The sequence below is a fragment of the Sus scrofa genome, chromosome 13 (assembly GCF_054392235.1).
Source record: "Sus scrofa isolate SSC_HxYL_T2T_F1_AM1 chromosome 13, Sscrofa_HxYL_maternal_Yorkshire_Landrace_v2.0, whole genome shotgun sequence".
Classification (NCBI taxonomy): domain Eukaryota; kingdom Metazoa; phylum Chordata; class Mammalia; order Artiodactyla; family Suidae; genus Sus; species Sus scrofa.
This window is the reverse complement of record NC_139395.1, coordinates 119,183,834-119,205,032: the sequence shown is the minus strand read 5'-3', so window position 1 is coordinate 119,205,032 and position 21,199 is coordinate 119,183,834. Positions and strand designations below refer to the sequence as shown.

Below are 21,199 nucleotides of genomic sequence, written 5' to 3'. Positions count from 1 at the left end.
TTGAGTTGGGATTTTTTTTTTCCTACTTGTGCCCTTCTTTACCACATTTGGAATCAAAAGTGAAATTTAATTAACAGTTTATTACATCCTTTATTTCTCTAGCTGTCAATAAAAGGGAGGTGGGCACAGAAAATGTTAACAGGTATAAATAATCTGTCTGTCAAATAACTAGGCTCGTGAATCTCTCATTTTTCCTTTAGTAAACATTCCTCAACAAGAAGGACAATGAACAGAGAAAGGGAAAAAAAATGAAAATGCTTTCCCTTTTGAAGACCAATTGACAAGGCTTAATGGATAAAGTATGAACTAGACTTTCATATTAAACTTCTGGTATTCTATCTGTGGAAGAGATTAAAATCCATGGTAGTTTCACTATTTACTTTGATATGATTTCAAGCCACTTCAATTTCTATCTATTAAAATAGTCATTGGACATAAAATCAAATCTTAACAGTAACTAAACCAACCACAATTAAAAGTAAATTTTAATGCAAAAGAAATCACAAGACTAAACTAAAGTAACAATGCAACTAAGACATTTAGCTTAATTCATGGTAGAGATGTGTAAAATGAAATAAAAGTCCTCTTTTTTTTCTTTTTTTTTTAATTAGTACTTTTCTTATACAAATAACAATTCATTATGCCAGATTTAATTTGGGGGCCATGTTAACTTAGCTTTTTCTGAATCCTACATCAACATTTATTTAAGGAACACAACCCAGTTATTATTTATTTAAGAAATCTTATTTATTTAAAAACTTACTGTAATTTGTCATGAAATATATGTGACTATTCCACAACCAAATATATGTAGTTTAAAACATTTTTCATTTGCTGTAATACTGTTCTTTCCTATTGGTATTTATGATTTGAATTTTATCAGTATAAATGACATTGAAATTGCTCCTTAATTTGAATCATATACTCTTCTCTCTTTATAAATGTAGATAAGTGATAGCTGAACATTGCTCAAATGAATTCTGAATATATATTTATTCTGTATATATAAATATATACACATATATATCAATTTTATTAACTAACAACTTTATCAAATAAGTTTGCATAATGCATCACTGCATAGATGAAATTTTTAAAAATTTAAACTTACGGTTCAAAAAGGGATAAGACATAGTGTGGAAATGCTGAATACATAAAATCCAGCTTCCAATGTTTTATTTGTTAAGTGAACCAGGCTTGAATTTGACAATAAATCAACTCTCTTCTCATATTAATTCAAACATGACTTCCAGTTTTGAAATGAAACATTCACTACTCCCATTTCAAAAAAATAAGGTACAATTTCCATAAGTTATTGCATACTAAACAAGGGCAGGAAGAGATATCAATTCTGGGGAACTTCATTGCATAGCTCACTTTTATTTCCACTGTAAGTGGAATCACAGAATGATAAAAAAAAAAAAATCACACACACACACATATGACAAACAGAAAATGAAGAGAGAGAGAAGACAGTGTGTAATCGTTTGGAAAAAGCTCCTGAGGTAATTCTGTTATGTTCACTCATCAACCCCCACTTTGAGAACTACTGTTCTCAGCAAGTTTCATCCAGGCAAATTCTTTATCTTTCAGTATATGTACTTTGCTAATTTCCATGTTTGTACAAATCACTGTGGTTATTCTTTTATTTTGTGAGAATACACATCTCTCATGGGCCTCAAAACTGTTTCAAATTTTCTTTACCAGTAGGCTTTTACTGATACAGTAAACTAAATTTTGATATTCTCTCAAATAGGTGCACAAACTATTTACTCTATGATGACTTAAGACAAAATAATGTTGGAATATTTCACCCTAAGTGTCCTTCAGTCACTTTGCCTGTCTGTGCCAAGAATTCTGGCTTTTCAATTATATTGTAAGCACTTGAGAATACAGACTGTCTTCAAGGTCTTCTTTAGTCCAGAGTCCAGGGCCATATTTTGCACAGCTATGGAAAATACATTCTGATCAAACTTCTGAGTTTCATGGATCCTATCTTGTTTCTAGAATAGCCACAATACTACCTTTCTTCCCATTATTTCTAACATACAACCTTAATAACAATGAACCATATGTAAGTATCTGTTGACTAAATGAATGAACAGAGTTGCTCAGTGGGTTGAGGATCTGGTGTTGCCATGAGCTGTGGTGTAGGTTGCAGACGTGGCTCAGATCCCACGTTGCTGTGGCTATGGCGTAGGTCAGTGGCTGCAGCTCCAATTGGACCCCTAGCCTGGGAACCTCCATGTGCCGTGGGAGCCGCCCAAGAGATGGCGAAAAGACAAAAAAAAGAAAAAAAAAAAGAAAAAATTAATTAAGCAACTCTTAAAAAAAATATATGTTTGGAATATGCATTCTTGCAACAGCTGAGAGCCATTTGGTTATGTAACCCAGAGAAATGATGAAAAGAAATGGAGGGGGCTGGAGTGTGGAAGAGGTGGTGAGAAGTGTAACAGTATGGGAGATGTAATAACTTTTTATACTTTTCTTGTTTTTATTAGTAAGATATACATTGACCACAAGAAAATAAGACTGAGGAAACTGAGTAGTATGAGTATGTCTCTGGGGAGAAAATAACAACAAGAAAGGAAGGAAGGACAAAAGGAAGAAATGAAAGAAGAAAAGCAGGAAGGAAGGGAAGAAGGGGGAAGGAAGGGAGGAGCTATAAAACTTAATCTCCTCAATAGCAGCCAAAACAGAGAAAGGAGCTTGCCCAGTATAGTATGGAGACATGACATTAGTGAAGCTTGTGCTCAGCTGCTTATAATGTTTATAAATAAGAGCAATAATTTAGTAGGTTTTGTTGATGTCTTCTTTGCTAGAATTACTTAACTGAAGATTCTACCACTTTACTGAAAATTCCACTGGAATGTTAATGCAGCTGAGAGTATTTAATAAAACAGGGCATACATACAAGTATTACATGTACCACCTTCCTTAAAAGAGATGTGCAATTTAAAATTTTTACTTCTTCTATACAAGCCAAACATACAAGATTTCACACTCAGAGTAACAAAATATCCCTATTCATATATTCCAGTCTCTGATTTTGTTGTGAACAACAAGTAAAAGGTGAAGTAAAATTAGATGATGAATAAAGATATGCATGGATCATGACATGAATGAATATATATATTTCTACTTTGCAAGATCCAAATATTAATTCATAGCTAACCACATTTTCACTTAGGTAACATGAGATTTTAAAAAGAGAAAAAAATCATCTGTGATCTTATTAATGTTTGAATCTTGAAATGAGTGCTACTGTGATCATAGTCGCCTCTATCTTACCAAAAGATATAATAATCAATGACAGTTTAGTTGATGGTAAATTTCACACAATAAACAACATGTTAGACAAATATAAAGACATACTTTTAAAATAATTTGCAGGCATTTATTTCATTTATTTTCATTAAAGCTATGGATATTCCTATGGGAATTCAGAGTTCTTTTGGGGTATCTGAAAGCTTGCTACTGTGGTGCTATACCTTAGCTATCTTGGATGTTTGACTTTGAATTTAAATTGTATATTCTTATTGGCATTTTATGTTGGTCTTGAAATATACTTGTGCTTAAACTCTAATTCTATTAGGAAAAAAAATGATTCTAAATTGTACACATATCTTTTAACACACTGAGAGTATAATTCAAGTATTTTAGAAGTTATTGTGCAAAGAATTGCAGAATATCAAACCATCAAAGCAAATAAATGGTATGTAGTCCACCATACCTTAGAAGATGTACACAAGAATATCTTGCTTATTAACATAATCAGGGATATAGAGACAATGAATTCTTCAAACATAAAGTAAGCATATATAAAATTAAAATCTAAAATATATCTAGTACTATATAATATTGGGGATTTTAAAGTAAAATAGTCATATGTATAGATATGTGTACTGACATTCCACATACTTTATTACTATTTCCATTAATAAAACTGTTATAAATATATATAAAAAGTTAATACACAACTTAAAAAAGCTATGAACATGAGACATAAATTCAGCTTCATAACTTGAACCACTGTAAATGTTAATAAATGTATCAACTTGAATTTTTCTGAATAACCAGCTGTGTAAAAACATTATATTGTATTAAGGGCATATATAATTAATAACTCCCAGAGAAAGCTTTTCCATGCCTTAAAAATGCTCACAAATTGTAAGTTTCATTGGAGCCTTTTTTTTTTTTTTTTTTTTTTCCCTTCTTACTGCTTCACTTGCAGCATATGGAAGTTTCCAGGCTAGGGGTCACATCAAAGCTGTAGCTACAGGCATACACCACAGCAACACCGGATCTGAGTCACATCTGTGACCTATTCTGCAGCTTGTGGCAACACTGGATCCTTAACCAACTGAGTAAGGCCAGGGATTGAACCTGCATCCTCAAAGAGTCAATGTGAGGTCTTTAACCCACCTAGCCTTAGCCACAACAGGAACTCCCTCAGTGGAGATTTATAGCATGCTGATATCTGAGAAATATAAAAAGCCTTTCCATTGCCTATTAAAAAGTATTTTTATTTGTTGAATAGTTCTGAAACTGCAATATGATCAGGTCTGTTTCAAATAGTTGAGAAAAAGTTGGGGATCTATCACGATGATACGCAGATTCTGTTCTGAGTCAGTATTATTTCACTATGGATTATGCTCTTATCCTAAAAGATGAAAATGTCAAAACAAATGAAAATATATATTTAAAAAAACCAAGAACTATGAATCTTTGTTAAACAAGTACCATATGAAGTTAGAGTTCCTTTGCTTCCTGCTATTAGAAGCTGAAGTGACGACTGGATAAGAAAAGACTACTGTAGTTTGCAATCTTATCCTTTTGTCCAGGTTTCTCTACTAAAGGTACCCTGGTTCAGCAGCAAGCTAAATCTAATGAGAATCCCAAAGATAACTAGATATAATAGGTCTCACCGCTAAATTCCTTTCCCCCTATGAAAACAGAACTCAGGATACTGGAGCTCCTTGACCTAATACTAAAATGAGTAAGCTAAAATAATGTGTCTTGAAAATTCATTTTGTTTTTAAAACAGTTTTAGTTTCCCACTACACTCTAGAATGTGGGGTGGGGCTAAACTTTAAAGTATGTCTTCATGATCCAGATATTGCTTCATAAGGAAGGGGGGAATGAAGCTCCATATTCAGAATATGGACTTCTACTAATGACCATTTTGGTGGTGCATCCTTTGGAATGTCCATCCCTGCCTGCCATCACGGTGAAGGCAATTGTGATTACTGTAATAACCTCACAAGAAGACTTTTTCTCATACCTTGAAAAAAATCTCAGACATGGCACCGAACTGAAAAACATAAAAAAACTTTTTCACACTTTCAGGCCTATTAGTATAGTTGTTATTGATAATGATTTCTATGATTTTGAATCAGACTGAATTTATACCATGCATGGGATATATGCAAAGCTGAAGACACTGACTTCTCTGTGAAAGTGCTGAATTCATGGTTCATACAAAGAATGCAGTAATAAAATACTTAAGAGATATTAAATTCTGTCAGATCTGGGTGAGAATATCTGTGAAGCTATTAACACCTACATAATCTCAGACAGGCTGTTTTAATCTTTCTGAGCTGCTTAAACTCTTTTGTTACATGGCCAGATTTATATTATTAAAAGATCATTATAGCAGTTGTGAAGAATGGACCAAAGAGATCTAGGCAGAAGCTAAGAAAACAAGGTTTCTAAAAATATTTTTATCTGCAATAATTGTAGGGGTACAGAAAAGTTGCAAAGATAGTAAAGAGAGTTCCTTGTGTATCATTCAATCAGGCTTCCCTAGAGTTAACAGCTCACATACCAATGATGCATTTGTCAAAACTAAAAAAGCTAATGTGGGTATAACACCCTTAGCTAGACTACAGTATTTATTTAGATTTCAACAGATTTTTTTGCTAATTTTCTTCTGGGTTTTTTTTTCTGTTCTAGAATACAATTCAGGATATCCTACTGTATTTAATACTACTGCTTTTACCTTCCTAATTTTATTTTTTTCCATATTCCAACCTAAAGATATTGGTGGCCTGGACTAAAGCTTATAGCAGTGAAGATGGAAGGAAACAGATCTGATATATATGCTGAAGTTATAAACAAGGGGGGGGGGTGATTATTAATAGATACAAGTCATGAAGCAAAGGAAAAAAACAAGGATGACTTACACCTTCTGGCTTAAAGAACTTAGTGGATGGTGGTGAATTTATGGAGACAGGATGACTGAGGGGAGGATGGAATTGAAAATATGTTTAGAAGGAAAGCTATGAGTTTCATGTTAGATTTGTTAAAATGTATTAGCAATAACATATATAAAACATTTAATTCAATGGCTGCCACACAGTGTGTGCTCATTAAATGATGGCCACTATGCAATTATCATCATAATCATTATCATCAATATTATCATCAGGAAGGAATTTCAATATTGCTTCAGGTTGCAAAGAAACTTTCTATGATGATGCCAGTGAGAGAGGCTTTCCTGTTTGGTTCCACATTTTCTCTATAGAGTGGTTTCAATGGGAGTGTAAGCTGAAAATGCCAGGCCTTGTTTAGGGCTACAGACGGATGTGCACATAATATTCCCATTCTTCTCTAACCTGAATTGGGGTCCTAACTAGGGACCCTATAGTATAAGAGGCTCCACTCTAAAATGCCAAGCTGAGAGGGTATACACAACTTGAACAAAGGCACACCGGCATAAAAGGGCACAGAATGTTAAGAAAATGGAAGAGATTTGGTGAGTTGAAGGGAATGGTTAAAGATGAGCCTAGTAAGGCAAAATGGGGCCATCTATCATGAGAAGGGTATTTTAAATGCATAGTAAAAAGTCTGGAATTTTCCCCAGTGGAGGGGAGAGTATATAATGTAGTAATATGAAGATTCTTCCCAGTGGGAAAACTACGTGAATGTAATAATGGAATTCTAATGTTAAAAATCCTTATAAGCAACATGATCTCCTATGTTTAGTCCATCTCTAACCACAGCAACTTTTTAGAATAGTAAGTATGGGTATTTTGTGGATAAGAATGAATTTAGCAAAAAGAGTCACTTTTGGTTTAGATAGAAATAGTAGATTCCTATGCTAGGAAAGGCCCAGGGCTGCTGTAAAGGTTCAATTATGATGTACCTTACCTCTGTCCATCTTAAGCCATTCTCTTCAAGTCAGAGAGTGCTAAGTTAAGACAAATGAGCCAAAAATGAGGGACTGCCCTTGATCTCCTCTGCTGGATGTTAAAATATTTTAGAGCCTGAAATAAATTTTATCCAAAGCAAGTAACTGAAGGAAATTCTGGCTGAGCGAAAAATTTAGCCATCTTCAGGGTCAGAACCAACTCTATCTCATCATAACACTATAGGATACTTACTCTGTGCTATACATAGCCAAATGACCCAGACTTTACAGATTAGCTGATTTTATAAGTATCGGCATGTAGTCTACCCTCTATACCAACGAAAAGCTATTCTGATTGGTACTATATGTTATGTTTAATCTTGTGGTAGGTTTATTTCACATGTGCTTCAAACATCAGTGAGGGACAAAAGAGTGGTTTCAATGTGTTACTAGATGTGAAAACAGGAAATTAGCTCTATACATTCTAAAATATTAAAAATTAAGAGTTATTCCACAATTCATTAAATGGCAAGTGGGTACAAGTCAATTGGTTGAAGAAAATCAAACAAATGAGCAGATTTCTTCATAACTGTGAATAATCTTTCATACTCTATTCATATTTTCCCACTGCTGGCATTGCTGGGAATTAGTCACATTATCTAGAGTTATTTCATTATGTTGACCTATGTCCTGAGAGTCAGATTCTTCAGAGTGAATAGTACAGAAAGTACTAGAGGTGACTTCACTTACACTTCTACTTATGTTCTTATATTTATTCTTGTCTATGAAGCCTTAACTATATCTTTTATTAGATGCACTTATATTTTATTCTTTGAGCATATATGCATGCTAAGCAGTAGAGAATAATAAAGAAGGTTGAAAGCATTAACCAACAAAGGAATGTTATTTAGAAAATGAATGTTTTCATTTATAGTTAGCATGGTAGAATCTAGGCCATGAATCCTATTAGTAGATTTATTCCTTTAACTGCAGCCCCGAGGATAGATAAAATGCCAATAAAGACTGACTTCACATACGTATATAAATGATGAGTGTGAATGCTTCTTCCTCATCCACAATGTTATTTAATCTTGCTGGTGTTACTTGAAATAATGGTCTCAACTTTCCGCTTTGCTTTTCCAATGCAGACACTGTCACCATAGTGCTGAGTGAAGAAACGACTGTTTTCAGAATTTAAGTTTTGTTAGACTATAAAGAGAAGATGATCCTTCAAAAATGTATGTAGTACCATTTTAAAATACCTTTGGAAGCTCTCTGAATAAGCTTCCATAGGCTTCTTTCTTCAAGTAAGAGATGTAATTTTTAAAGGCTGAATTCTGAATGACTTTAACAATGCTGTCTGTGATACCAGTGCATGATTTTTCTCATTTATACTAAGTCTGGATTCTGTACCAGTAATTTTCCCTCTATTTGAATCTTTTCTTGTTTTAAGTGAAGAATTTAATTCTATCAGTTAAATTTTAAGCCTGCTTTTAAAAAAAGCAACAAAGCAGCAGAAATTTTATGAATAAAATGATCTAACATGATGCCTCTTAAATGATGCTTAAAATGTGACTTTTAGGTGTGTTCTAGGAATGATGCAGTTACTTATCAAAAAGTTGGTAAGGTGATGACAAGAAGATACAGTCATGTTTTTTGCATTGGGTTACTAAAGATCTGGCTTCAAAGCAAGCCACTGTGAATACAAAACTTTATTATCTTAAGGAAATGGCAGACTAATTTTGGGAGATGTGACTTACACATGTAAATTTATTTAAAGGTACTAAAAACTACTGGTATAGACAGAACATACTACAGGAATTAAGAAGGAATTAATTACATTTTGACGATGTTTGATATCTTGGTATTTAATCTGATGTCCTCAACCCTAGGTCAGCCCTGAGCAAGGACCTTTTAAAATGCTAAAGAACACAGCCCTAGCTTCATGTTCTTAGCACATTTCTGTTTCATCCTCTATTAGATCAAATCAACTATTAAGTTTGCGGAAGAGCAAAGTCTGGAAATTACTTGAAGGAAAAGATTAACCATGATTCTACACTTAAAAGGCCTTAACTGCAGAATCACTTAATGACACAGTTGTAATTACTCAAACTATTGCAATTTTTCTAAAAGTGTTCTAGATTTAGAAAAATGCTGACTTGTTCAAACAACTGCATCTGAAATCATTACATTCCTTTTGCAAGGAAAAAAAAAAAAGAATCTCATATCATTGTGGTTTAAAAAATTCACTTAAGCATACTTGATGAATAAACTCCAGCTCCCTGAATTTGGTTGTACCACCATCTTTATCTCTGAAATGATTCATAATTATTGTTTCCATGCAGCTTTTTGTGAACAGCAGGAGAGGTCTCACACTGTTATGAGAGAATGGATGCAATTACAGTGGCTGTACAGTTGAAGATCAGGTCATGTTTTTCCAGAATCTTCCAGGCTGCTATTGCTGCTTTCACCAGTCTGTACATATTCTACTAATTTCAATAAATAATTATTGATCTCTGCAATTAAATCTACAGGAGTCAGCAATATTTTACTCCTTAGAACTTAAAAAGAGGCTCTTAGAGTAAAAATCATAACATAATACAATCAGTTCATAAAGGAAAATGTTAGCCATCTACAGAATAACGCAGGCAATTATTTCAGTCAAGGAGTTTCTTATATAATCATATTTGGTCAGAAAGATTTCTCAGGAACCCATAGTGGGGAAAAGACAGCCTATTGATTTTATATTCCCAATATTTCTGGTATTGTTTCTTTCCATCTCTTAAGAAACCATTCTTTCAACTATCATAATTTATTCCTGAACTATGGCAATAGCTAATTATTCTAACCATTTTCACTCTTGACCCTTCCCCCATAAATACCTTAGCAATAGCAGCCAAATTGATAATTTAAAAATACAATTCTAATCAGTTTCTTCTTTGCTTAAAAACCCTTCAATAACTTCTTAGAAACTCCAAAATCTATAATATATTTAGGAATGCCCTGCATGGTCTCCACTTCCCAAATCCCCACCTCCACTTCCTTATTCACTAATACTCAAGTTATTTCCACCTGAGGACCTTGTCCTATGTCCCCACTGCCTAAAAGTATGTTCCTCTACTTCTCAGTAATGTCTGTGCTATAAATTCTTTAAGTATTACTTTAAAAAATCACTTCCACAGGAAAGCCTTCCCTAACTTCTGAAAACCGGATCCTCTGTTTTGCAGTCTCATAAAACCAATTAATTTTTCTTCAGAATAATGAAGGCAGTTGTATTAGTTATTGTGTGATTATTTCTTTAATAACTGACTAACCTATAAGTTCAGTGAGGATAGAAACTACGTCTGCCATGTTAATGTGGTATCTTCACTGATTTACTTACTCAACGCTTGGAATGTGGTCTATGTTCAATAGACAGTTTTCAATGAATTAATCAACAAATAAATGAAAACTAAACCTAATCAAGTTAGAGAAAGAACTATTAAAACCAAGGACTAAGAGAATGAAGTGAGCAAAAACTTGTCACTACTTCACCAACACTGTGTCAGGAATGTACGTGCCTCTCCATGAGGAAACACCAAGGTTAAGTGTCCTGCTGTGAATTAGAATGAATTATCCATTAAGATTATCCAGCTACTACCCTTGCTTGATTCTATGCTCACCAAACAATATTCTTTTTAATTTTTTTCTTTCATTGTTATTCTTCCCAGAAAGAAATTCCACTGTGAATCAGATGTAACTATCTTGATCTCTGTCACATAGTTCTCATTTTAATAAAGATATTGATATTCTAGTTTATGCATCAATCCCTTATTATTTGCATTAATATGAGTCAGTCTCACAATCTAAATACCTCTCCTCTAGTGGATAGAATGGGGAAGAGCTAAGAAGACTGCAACCTACTCAAGGCTGCAGCAGACCTTAAATCAAAGATATGAGCACAATCTGTTCTAGGTAAATTAAAAAAAAAAATGTCTAGAAGGGACTCCAAATATAAAGCATAGAATCCGGTGTAAATGCAGGATATTGAGCTAGGAATTCAATAGCCTAAGCCATAGAAACAAGAAGAGTTTGAGCTGAACTAAAAAGAAGTCTGGGAACATGGTATGCCACAATCACTGTTGCTCACGTTAGGGAGTACCAGAAGTAGTATATTGTGGCTGCACAGTCAGCTGCATTTAAAGTATAGTATGCATCAACAACACAAATGCAGATCATAACAAGTCTAAAAGTATGCCAGTTGAAAACTAGTCAATCTCTCTAGAAAGGCAGGAGAAGGTGGGGTTACAGTGTGTTGATTAAGAGATGAGCTCTAAAATTAGAATGCCTGGTTCTGAGTCCCAGCACTCCATCTAATATGTAATCTTTGACAAGTGACTTTACATTGTTAAGCTTTAGTTTCCCTTACTATAAAATGGGAATAATAATAATAATACCAACTTATGAAAATTAGATGGGAATTTACATATACTCTGTTGTTTATTTAACACAGTACATGGGACAAAATGTTTTGTAATTCTAATAATGGTGCCCCAAATAAATGAACCTACTATGTTCAAAGCACTGTAATAACTATTCACAAAAGGAGGTAAGGCAAGGTGAAAGAAGAGAAATTTAGAGATAAATAAGACTGAATTCCTATAACATAGGTGTTTATGATTTAATAAGGAAGACTTTCTGATTTAAAAAAATCAAGAGCCTGTAAAGTCAGTGCACAGGACAAATTCTTTTGGCAGATGGACTTAATTACATAAGAAGGAGGAAAGATGAAGTAGAGAGATTAACTTGTTAGAATGTGGATAATTTATTTAACCTCTTAAAAATTTATTTTGGTAAAACTGGATTAATAAAACTTATTAGAAGACAATTAGCAAAGTAATTTAAGAACATGAAAAGTAAAATTCCCATTTAAGCAAATCTTATTTCATACTAAAATGAAGTCTAGATTCAAAACTTCACTAAAAAAAAACGTGATTTGTATTTTTGGATGTAATACTGAGTGTTAATAGAACAATAACAACTTAATTATGCTCACCTACTTAGAAAAAAATCTGAGCAATATTTATGGGATGTTTATATAACAAAGGAATTGGAGATTTCAAAAACAGAAACTGCATCAGAAGAAAGAGAAGGAACATTGTGATGGAAATAAGAGGACTGTTTAGTTCATACACACTCTTACATATACATTCCAGGCAAATGGATGACCATTTGGGACAAACTGTATCAGTAGCTATTCAAGTAGTAAATTATAAGAAGAAGGTTATCAAGTCAATATTTTACTAGTAAAGCACAAAATAATGATAATAGGAAGCCATCTTGAGCCATTTAAAGCATATTAGAATAGCAAGTGCTACAGGCCAGGCAATAAGGCAGCACAGTAAGAAGCGTACATAACTAAACCAAACACGAGTTCTGAGTTTTTGGTTTGAAACCATCTACTGATGACACAATTAGAATGAGACTGAAAATATGGAATGAGTAAGCCATAAAAGAATAGGCCTGGAGAGGTGTGTGTGTGTGTGTGTGTGTGTGTGTGTGTGTGTGTGGAAAATAAATACACATATATAACAGAAAACCAAACGCTGAAAATGCAACTGTATAATAAGAATAACCAATGACAGCAAAAACAAAAAATGATGTAAGGAACATCAGTTGACCACATAAAGTAACCTTGTAAGTGTGACAAAAATTTCCCACCTCCTAAAACTGTTACAAATAATAGATCATGTACCTCATTTACCAGTGGCTCTCATTTACCAAGATTCAAGACTCAGAAGATAAAATGAATTTCCATTCAGCAAAACTAAACAGACCTAGAGGATCTGTAAATTTACCAATTAAAAAAATGCTAAACCATGTCTAAGTATTACCAGTTATTAAAGATGTTTTAATCAGTGTTATGAAGTCAAAGGTTAATCCCTGGAACTATACATAGAGAAAGGCAAATCTTGGGAACAACTTATCCTCATCTCAAATGAAGCTGGGGTTGGTTCCTGCTTCACTAAAACCACAAAGACCTCTCTAAACTGTGAACAGTAGTTAATGGTAATAATGAAATTCACGTGACTGATGAATGTTCTGTGTGTGAGGGAATTCAAACTATGAAATTTGAATTTCACATAAATATTCTGCTCTAAATTTCTCTAAAGTTTTGCATTAATATATTTGTCTTTTTTCAAAAGCATTTATTTTGCTTAATAATTTTATAGTTGTGGGTCATTATGCTACATTTTACCAACTGAGGTTATAGCTTCCAAGCTTGATGTAGACATCTGTGTTCTAAAAGCTTTTTTAATACTGAATCATCACATTTTTAATTTCAAATTATTAGACTGATATTGCAGTTTGCAATGAAACCTCTACAAAAGTTTCATTTTATTTGTTTTTAATGTAGCTTATCTTTAAACATTTATTTCAAATGAATAATAGCAGGAAATTCCATTACCCCAAACAGCAACAACAAGATATAGATTCTCTCTTCATAGAAAAATCTATGGCAAAATTAGGTACTAGAGAAGAGACGGATACTTTGTGTACCTATAAAAGCAAAGACCAAAACATACTGAAATCCTTTTCCCATTTCAATAAGGCAGCAACAAGTAATGATCTCACCTTCCTCAAAAAAAGTTTTAATATCATGTTCAGGTCATATTCAGTACTCAACTTCACAGAATTCTGCTCCTATTATTTAAAATGGAGTTTCAGGAGTTCCTGTCATGGCTAAGCGGTTAATGAATCTGACTAGCATCCATGAGGACGCAGGTTTGATCCCTGCCCTTGCTCAGTGGGTTAATGATCTGGCATTGCTGTGAGCTGCGGTGTAGGTTGTAGATGTGGCTCGGATCCTGCATTGCTGTGGCTGTGGTGTAGGCCAGCAGCTACAGCTTTGATTTGACTCCTAGCCTGGGATCTTCCATATGCCACGGGTGCAGCCCTAAAAACCAATAAATAAATAAATAAAAATAAAATAAAATGGAGTTTCGTAAGTTCATAGGAGAGCAAAACTGTCCCCTTAATGTACAGGCTTGTCAATGATCCATTGGAGAGGAAAAAAACACAGAATGTAGTTCTGAACAAAATCTATTTATATAATTAATCACATACATTATATGAAATGCCCCAAATATTCAACTGGAATTTTTTTTTTTTTTTTTGTCTTTTGTCGTTGTCGTTGCTATTTCTTGGGCCACTCCCGCGGCATATGGAGGTTCCCAGGCTAGGGGTCCAATCGGAGCTGTAGCCACCAGCCTACACCAGAGCCACAGCAACGCGGGATCCGAGCCGCGTCTGCAACCTACACCACAGCTCACGGCAACGCCGGATCGCCAACCCACTGAGCAAGGGCAGGGACCGAACCCACAGCCTCATGGTTCCTAGTCAGATTCGTTAACCACTGCGCCACGACGGGAACTCCCAATTACACTTGTCTTTAATACTTCATCACTAAACATGTTAGCATGTTACCCATGCTTTAAAGGGGAAACTTTATTTCTACACAAGTGCCTAATATTTATTCAGAAAATTTGCTAACAGTGTATTGTCTAGATAATAAAAATTTTAAATTAGTGCATTTTTATCTCTAAACTAAATGAAAAATATATGAACTACTGTTCTTTAAAACAACTAAAGATATCAAATATTTATGAAAGTGATTCACTCTGGATTTGTACTCAAAAAGAAGGTAGTACAGCTGTTTAAGCCTGGGTTTTGAGGGTTCATATTGATGGGGTTGCTATGTTAAGCCTAAGAATACATCCTAACTAGATGGGCTGGACTTGTTTTTTAAAATAGGCTATACAGGGAGTTCCCATCATGGTGCAGTGGTTTACAAATCTGACTAGGAACCATGAGGTTGTGGGTTCGATCCCTGGCCTTGCTCAGTGGGTTGAGGATCTGGCATTACCATGAGCTGTGGTCACAGATGCGACTCAGATCTCGTGTTGCCGTGGCTCTGGGGTAGGCCAGTGGCTACAGCTCCAATTAGACCCCTAGCTTGGGAACCTCCATACGCCACAGGAACGGCCCTAGAAAAAGACAAATAAATAAATAAATGATAAACAATAATAATAAATAGGTAAATAAAATAGGCTATACAGACTGAATGTTAGTGTCCCACCAAAACTAGTATGTTAAATCTTAATGCCCAATGTGATGGTATTAGGAGGCTGGGTCTTTGAGAAGTGATTAGCTCATGAACCCTCATGAATGGAATTTCTCCACTCAGAAAGAGACCCCAGAGAGCTCTCTTGCCCTTCCACCATGTGAGGACACAGAGAGAAGACTGAGCTAGAAAATGAAATCTCACCAGACATGAAACTGCCAATGCCTTGATCTTGGCCTTATCAGCCTTCAGAATTATGAGAAATAAATTTCTGTTGTTTAAGGCCATCCAGGCTGTAACAAATATTTTTTTTTTTTACTTTTACAAAGCTCCTGTGGCATATGGAAGTTCCCAGGCTAGGAGTCAAATCAGAGCTGCAGCTTCCGGCCTACTCCACAGCCATGGCAACAATGGATCCGAGCCATATCTGCAACCTATGCTGCACCTTGCAGCAATGCCAGATCCTTAACCCACTGAGTGAGGCCAGGGATAAAACTCACATCCTCATGGACACTATGTCGGGTTCTTAACCGACTGCACCCAGGCTATAATATTTTGTTATGGCAACTCAAATGTACTAAATGTACTAAATGTACTAAAACAGAATGACTAGGGTTGATATGAAATATCCACATTTGTATCATTCCATTAAGTAATGGCCTAATAATTTCTGTTTGAGCCAGGCTTCTGGAATAAGAAAGTCCAGAAGAGGAGATAAAAATACATTATATATTTATTTTTTGGTTTTTAGGGTGCAGCTAAATAGGATTGTATGTGCCAGTCTTAACAAAGGTTTTCCTAAAAGGAAAAATTCTGTCTATCTGTCTCTCTTTCTTTTTTGTGGATGTATGCTTGCAAATTTTAGAGCTTACATAGACAGGGATAACGTAAAAAATTATAGATTTGGATAATATTCCTGGGAAACTTACATTCTGATGGGACAATTTATCTCCCATGGATGTAAAATATGTTTCCTTTACCGCCACAAAGAATATGAGAGTATACGATTATAATTTTTTTCTAGAGTCACATGAAGTATGGGACACGTGAATTTAACGGTTTGTTTCAATTAAGTACGATGCCACAGACTGGAATAGACTAAGTTTTAGAAGGTGCTGGGATAAGACAATAAGCTTTTGGTAGACCAGGGACAGGAAGAGTTTTCCTTAGACCATACAAGAGATTAGACTAGCAGGATTAAACTAAAATGAAAAATCAAATTAGAAGGATGTTTAAAATTTGACCTGAATGTAATGACATAACTGATAGTCTCAATGAAGACATAATGAAGTAAGATTTTAGAACTGCTTAGCTTTTTCTTTTTTTAGTAAATTATTTTAATAAATAATTTAATGCTTAAATGTTAGTGATTAGGAGGAATAAGAGAAAGATTAACGCTGATCTATATCATGATTCATATCTGTTTCAACTTATAATTTTTTAATCTATATTCATGGTAGATTAAGTCTTTAAATATGTGTCATACCATAACAGGAGAAATACCTCTTTGAAAAAATGTTATCTGAATTTAATGCACTTGTTTCAGTTTCAGGGAATGGAAACTGACATATTTTTAAGTGTTGAGTAGTATCAGTTCATTAAAAAATAGTTTCAGCCCTAAAACTAACTAAAAGCCAAAAAAGCTCATTAATAGGACTGTAGTGGCTCTCTGACTTTTCAGTAGCATCAACTGAGATTAAAAATAACAATGGGGAAACTAATTTAATGGCATAATAGATGGTCTGTATTATTTAGTACCTAAAAATAAAAGTACACGTGTACTAGGTAAGAAGGGGATATGGTTAATATAAATATCATAAGCACCCAGCCACAAAGAAAGAAGTTCTTATAGTTACTGCCTCAGGTCGATAAAAATACAAGACACCCTTTCACTAACAATAGGCTGTGAATGATTTTGGAAGTCATAAAACAGAAAGGAGGGGACACATTCCAAAGGATAACTTTGGTAACTAAATTGAAAATTATTTTAAAAGGTTGAGCATAAAATTGGAATTATTGATATGCCTGCACTACCCCCAGATCTGAATCAATGGGAACAATCAGAAGCTAAATGGTACTTGTGGCTCAGAAGTCCCACACAGGGCCTGGATTCTATCTCCTACTTAACTGTAACTTCTTTGTGGTCAGAGGTTGTGAATATCTTAGTATCTAGCAGAGTTTCTGGCATAGAGGACACTCAGAAAACAGTTTATTCTTGCTATTCCTGATAGTTATTCTCTATAAAGGTGAGGGGAACACTGAGTTAGTAAATGCTGCACTACTGTTCCTAGGGGAAATACATATATGTATATGCATATATATATATATATATATAAATATATAAACACTATGCATACACATCTCATATAAATTATAATATTAAATCCTAAAAGCAACTCATCCTGGTAAATTCTATTTTTCTTATTTTACAAGAAAAAAACAAAGTTTAGAAATGTTAAATGACTTTCTTGAAGCTGTTCCATAATAGGTTCCAGAGCTGGAACTCCAAATCTCATTTAACTAGCCCCAAAGCTGGAGCACCTTGCAATACACTGCATTGAGCCTGACTGTCTCCATCTTCTGGTCATCACTGAATATGAACTGTACCCAGGCAGTTTGTTGCCATGTTTGACCTCAGCTGGGAATATGTACATTTTTAGCACTTTGCACATGTCTGAAAGTGCCACAAGTATTAACCTTGAGGTTACACATAAATTTCAGCAAGGAGGTGAATCCATAAATACAGAATCTATGAATAACAAGGATATGTTGTAAAATAATTAAATTTTATTTTCAAAAGAAGTATAGTGTAGTTAGTTTTTCCCTGCTATGGAGGTTGCAGAAATTAACTGAAACAGCACTTTGACATTCATATTTGATTTTAGAATGAAGAAATTGTAGTGTTTAGAAGACCACCGGAACACTGCTGTTCCTGCTAATAAGCAGCCAATAATTCTGTGTACATACACAAATGTACAGTTATCATTATTTTATTTCTGACATGTTGTAAACATCAAGCAGTCTGAGAAACAGCACTGCATAGTTGTTATGCACACTGACTCTCAGATCAGGTTGCCTGGGCTCAAAAGCAAGCTTTACAACTTTTATGACACACTGGGCAGGTAATTGTACCATGATCATAAAAAAGTCTTAATTGGAATTCTGTGAGTATTAATAAATAGATTTTTATAATGTAAAATATATGTAAAATGCTTAGAACAGTTCCTGGGCTCTGTAATCATTCTGTCTTAGCTCGGGCTGCTATAACAAAATACCATAGACTGAATGACATTTATTTCTCACAGTTATGAAGGTTGGAAGGCCAATTTCTATGTGCTGGAAGATTTACTTCCCAGTGAGGGCCCTCTTCCTGGCTTGCAGATGGCCTCTTTCTCACACAGTAGAGAGAGACAGAGCTCTGATCTCTCTTCCTCAGATTATAAGGGCACTAATTCTATCATGAGAGTCCCAACCTCATGACCTCCTCTAAACATAATTAACTCCTAAAAGTTTATACCTTTATTTTTTTGTCATTTTAGGGCTGCACCTGTGGCATATGGCAGTTCCCAGATTAGGGGTTGAATCGGAGCTGTAGCCTCCAGCCACAGCAACACCAGATCCAAGCTGTGTTTGTGACCTACACCACAGCTCACAGCAACGCTGGATCCTTAACCCACTGAGCTAGGCCAGGGATGGAACCCACAACCTCATGGTTCCTAGTCGGATTCATTTCCGCTGTGCCAGGATGGAAACTCCTAAAGTTTCTACCTTTAAATACCACCATTTTAGGGGTTAGGGCTTCAACATATGAATTTGGAAATGAGGAACACTCAATAACACATTTTATTTTGTATTTGTTTGTAAATTGTATTTGTAATCTACCTATTGTTATTAATACTTTCATTAGTTAGAGAAATAGTAGAATTTGAACTTGCAAGGAGAAAAGTAATTTTTAATGTGTTTTTTGGAAGATCACAGAAATAAAGCACCAGGTTCATCTCACCATATCAAGGGTATAAACAATCAACATGATTTATGCCGAATGATGTTCACCTGGCTGAAGTACTGTCATGATAATCTGCTCTAAAGGTACTCTTTATTTCCCCCTTTCCATACTGCATGCTTTGTGCAGCCCATGCTTAAGTAAGCAGTTATGTTCCTACTGCTTTAGGGCAAAGTTTCTATATAACTTGTATAAAATTCTCCTCCATGAGATTTTTTTTCATTTCATTTTTAATTTATTCAATCATTTAATTATATCAATATGGAATCATGGATACTCACTTTATACTTCCGGTTATAATCCAAAACTATTTTATTTTATTTTTCAAATATTTCACTTAGCTCCTGTGCCCCTTTGTTATGTCCACATTAATGTAATTTTTTTTTATCGCTTCCTTAACTTTCTAGCACTACAAGACTCCCCTGATCCAGGCTCATCTTGTATATTCCCTGCCACAAGCATTTCCACAAGAAACTCTGTTTCCTTTTAATGGTAAATGGTATTAGAAACCAAGATCTGAGTTCTAGTCGAGATGTTGCTACTGGGATGTCTTTTCTTTAAGGTCCTCTCAACTGATAGAGAAAATAAATTTATCTTTGTACATTAATGTATAGACACATGCCTATGAATATTTCAGCATATAACTATCAAGTAACTCAATTAAACACGGGTTTTAACTGATGACTCTTAACTCATTACCTCATGGAAAATCCTAGTGTCTTTCTCCTCACTAATTTGTAAATACCCACACCAATGGTGATAAACCTGGCTCCCATTATTCAGCATCAAATTACTTACTGAATTCTAGAATCATGTATAGAAGTATCAGATTGATAACCTGTACCTCTGTGGGGAAAAACAACCAGAGTACTGTGCTTATGTGCTGGTCTTTTTACTTTTAATCTTACAGACTCCATACATTTCCAAAGTTACCTAGGTCAGATACTTCTACCCTAGGAGGAGTGTCTCACCCATTCCAGTGAGGTTGTTTCCAAAGTTTGTAATGCAACTAGATTCCCTTGTTACAATGTTCACTCTTTCCGAGGACCTCTTTACTTCCCAAATTACTATTTAAAATTTGTATATTTATGTTTCACTCTGTGCTATAAAATTCCATGGGTTTTGACAAATGCATAATGTATCTACTGTTGTGGGTTTAATTGTGTGACACTCCCAATGTTTGAGTTCTAACCCCACTGTACCTCAAAATATGACCCTTTTGAGACAGTCTTTACAGAGATAATATATAAAATAAGGTCATTGAGGTGAGCCCTAATCCAATAGAACTAGTATCCTTATAAAATCAATGAATTTGGATACAGAGACACACAAGGAGATGCAATGTTAAGATGAGGCAGAAATCAGGGTGATATATCCACAAACCAAAAGATGCAATCTTTTCCAACAAACCATTAGAAGCTAGGAGACAGGCATGGAACAGATTCTCTCTCACAGCACTCAGAATAAGTCTGGAGTTCTAGCCTCCAGAAACGTTGTTCTAAGGCACCCAGTTTTTGCTAACTTGTTAGGCAGGTCTAGGAATCTAATACATCCACCAGTAGTTTCACTGCCTAAAAAATGCCTTGTGTTTCACCTATCCATCACTCAGTCCTTCCCATCTAGTCCTTGGCAATAACTCATTTTAATGTTTCTATTGTTTTGCCTGTGAAATGTAATTTTTAAATAGCACTTTGGATAATCATGGTATAATAATAATAAGTAAAAAAGGAAAGAGAAAGAGAGAAGAAAAGCACTTGGCTTTCAACTGTTACATTCAGGTATTTGTTGAAAGTTTTAGGAATAATTACATGTGAGAACTAAGTAGTATGAAAAGACCTGTCAGAACAAAGAATACTCCCATTTTTTAAAAGCTACATATGGAGTAAGGTAAAATAACAGTTGTTGCTGGCAAATAGTAAAAACTTAAGGACAAAATATTATGTCAGTTATAAAAACTTAC

General features: G+C 34.6%; 1 protein-coding gene across 4 annotated transcripts in view; it reads left to right on the top strand.

The window, feature by feature from the left end:
- Nucleotides 1-21,199, top strand: part of SI (sucrase-isomaltase) — a 164,669-nt gene that overhangs the window by 15,328 nt on the left and 128,142 nt on the right. For 2 of the 4 annotated variants that reach the window (XM_084986883.1, XM_084986879.1), the window contains exons 2-3: nt 8,281-8,370; nt 19,208-19,325. The exons of 1 other annotated variant lie outside the window; for it this stretch is intronic. The gene's annotated coding sequence lies outside the window, so the exon portion shown is untranslated. The remainder of the gene's footprint in view (nt 1-8,280; nt 8,371-19,207; nt 19,326-21,199) is intronic. One more of the 4 variants, XM_084986880.1, reaches the window with a different exon arrangement.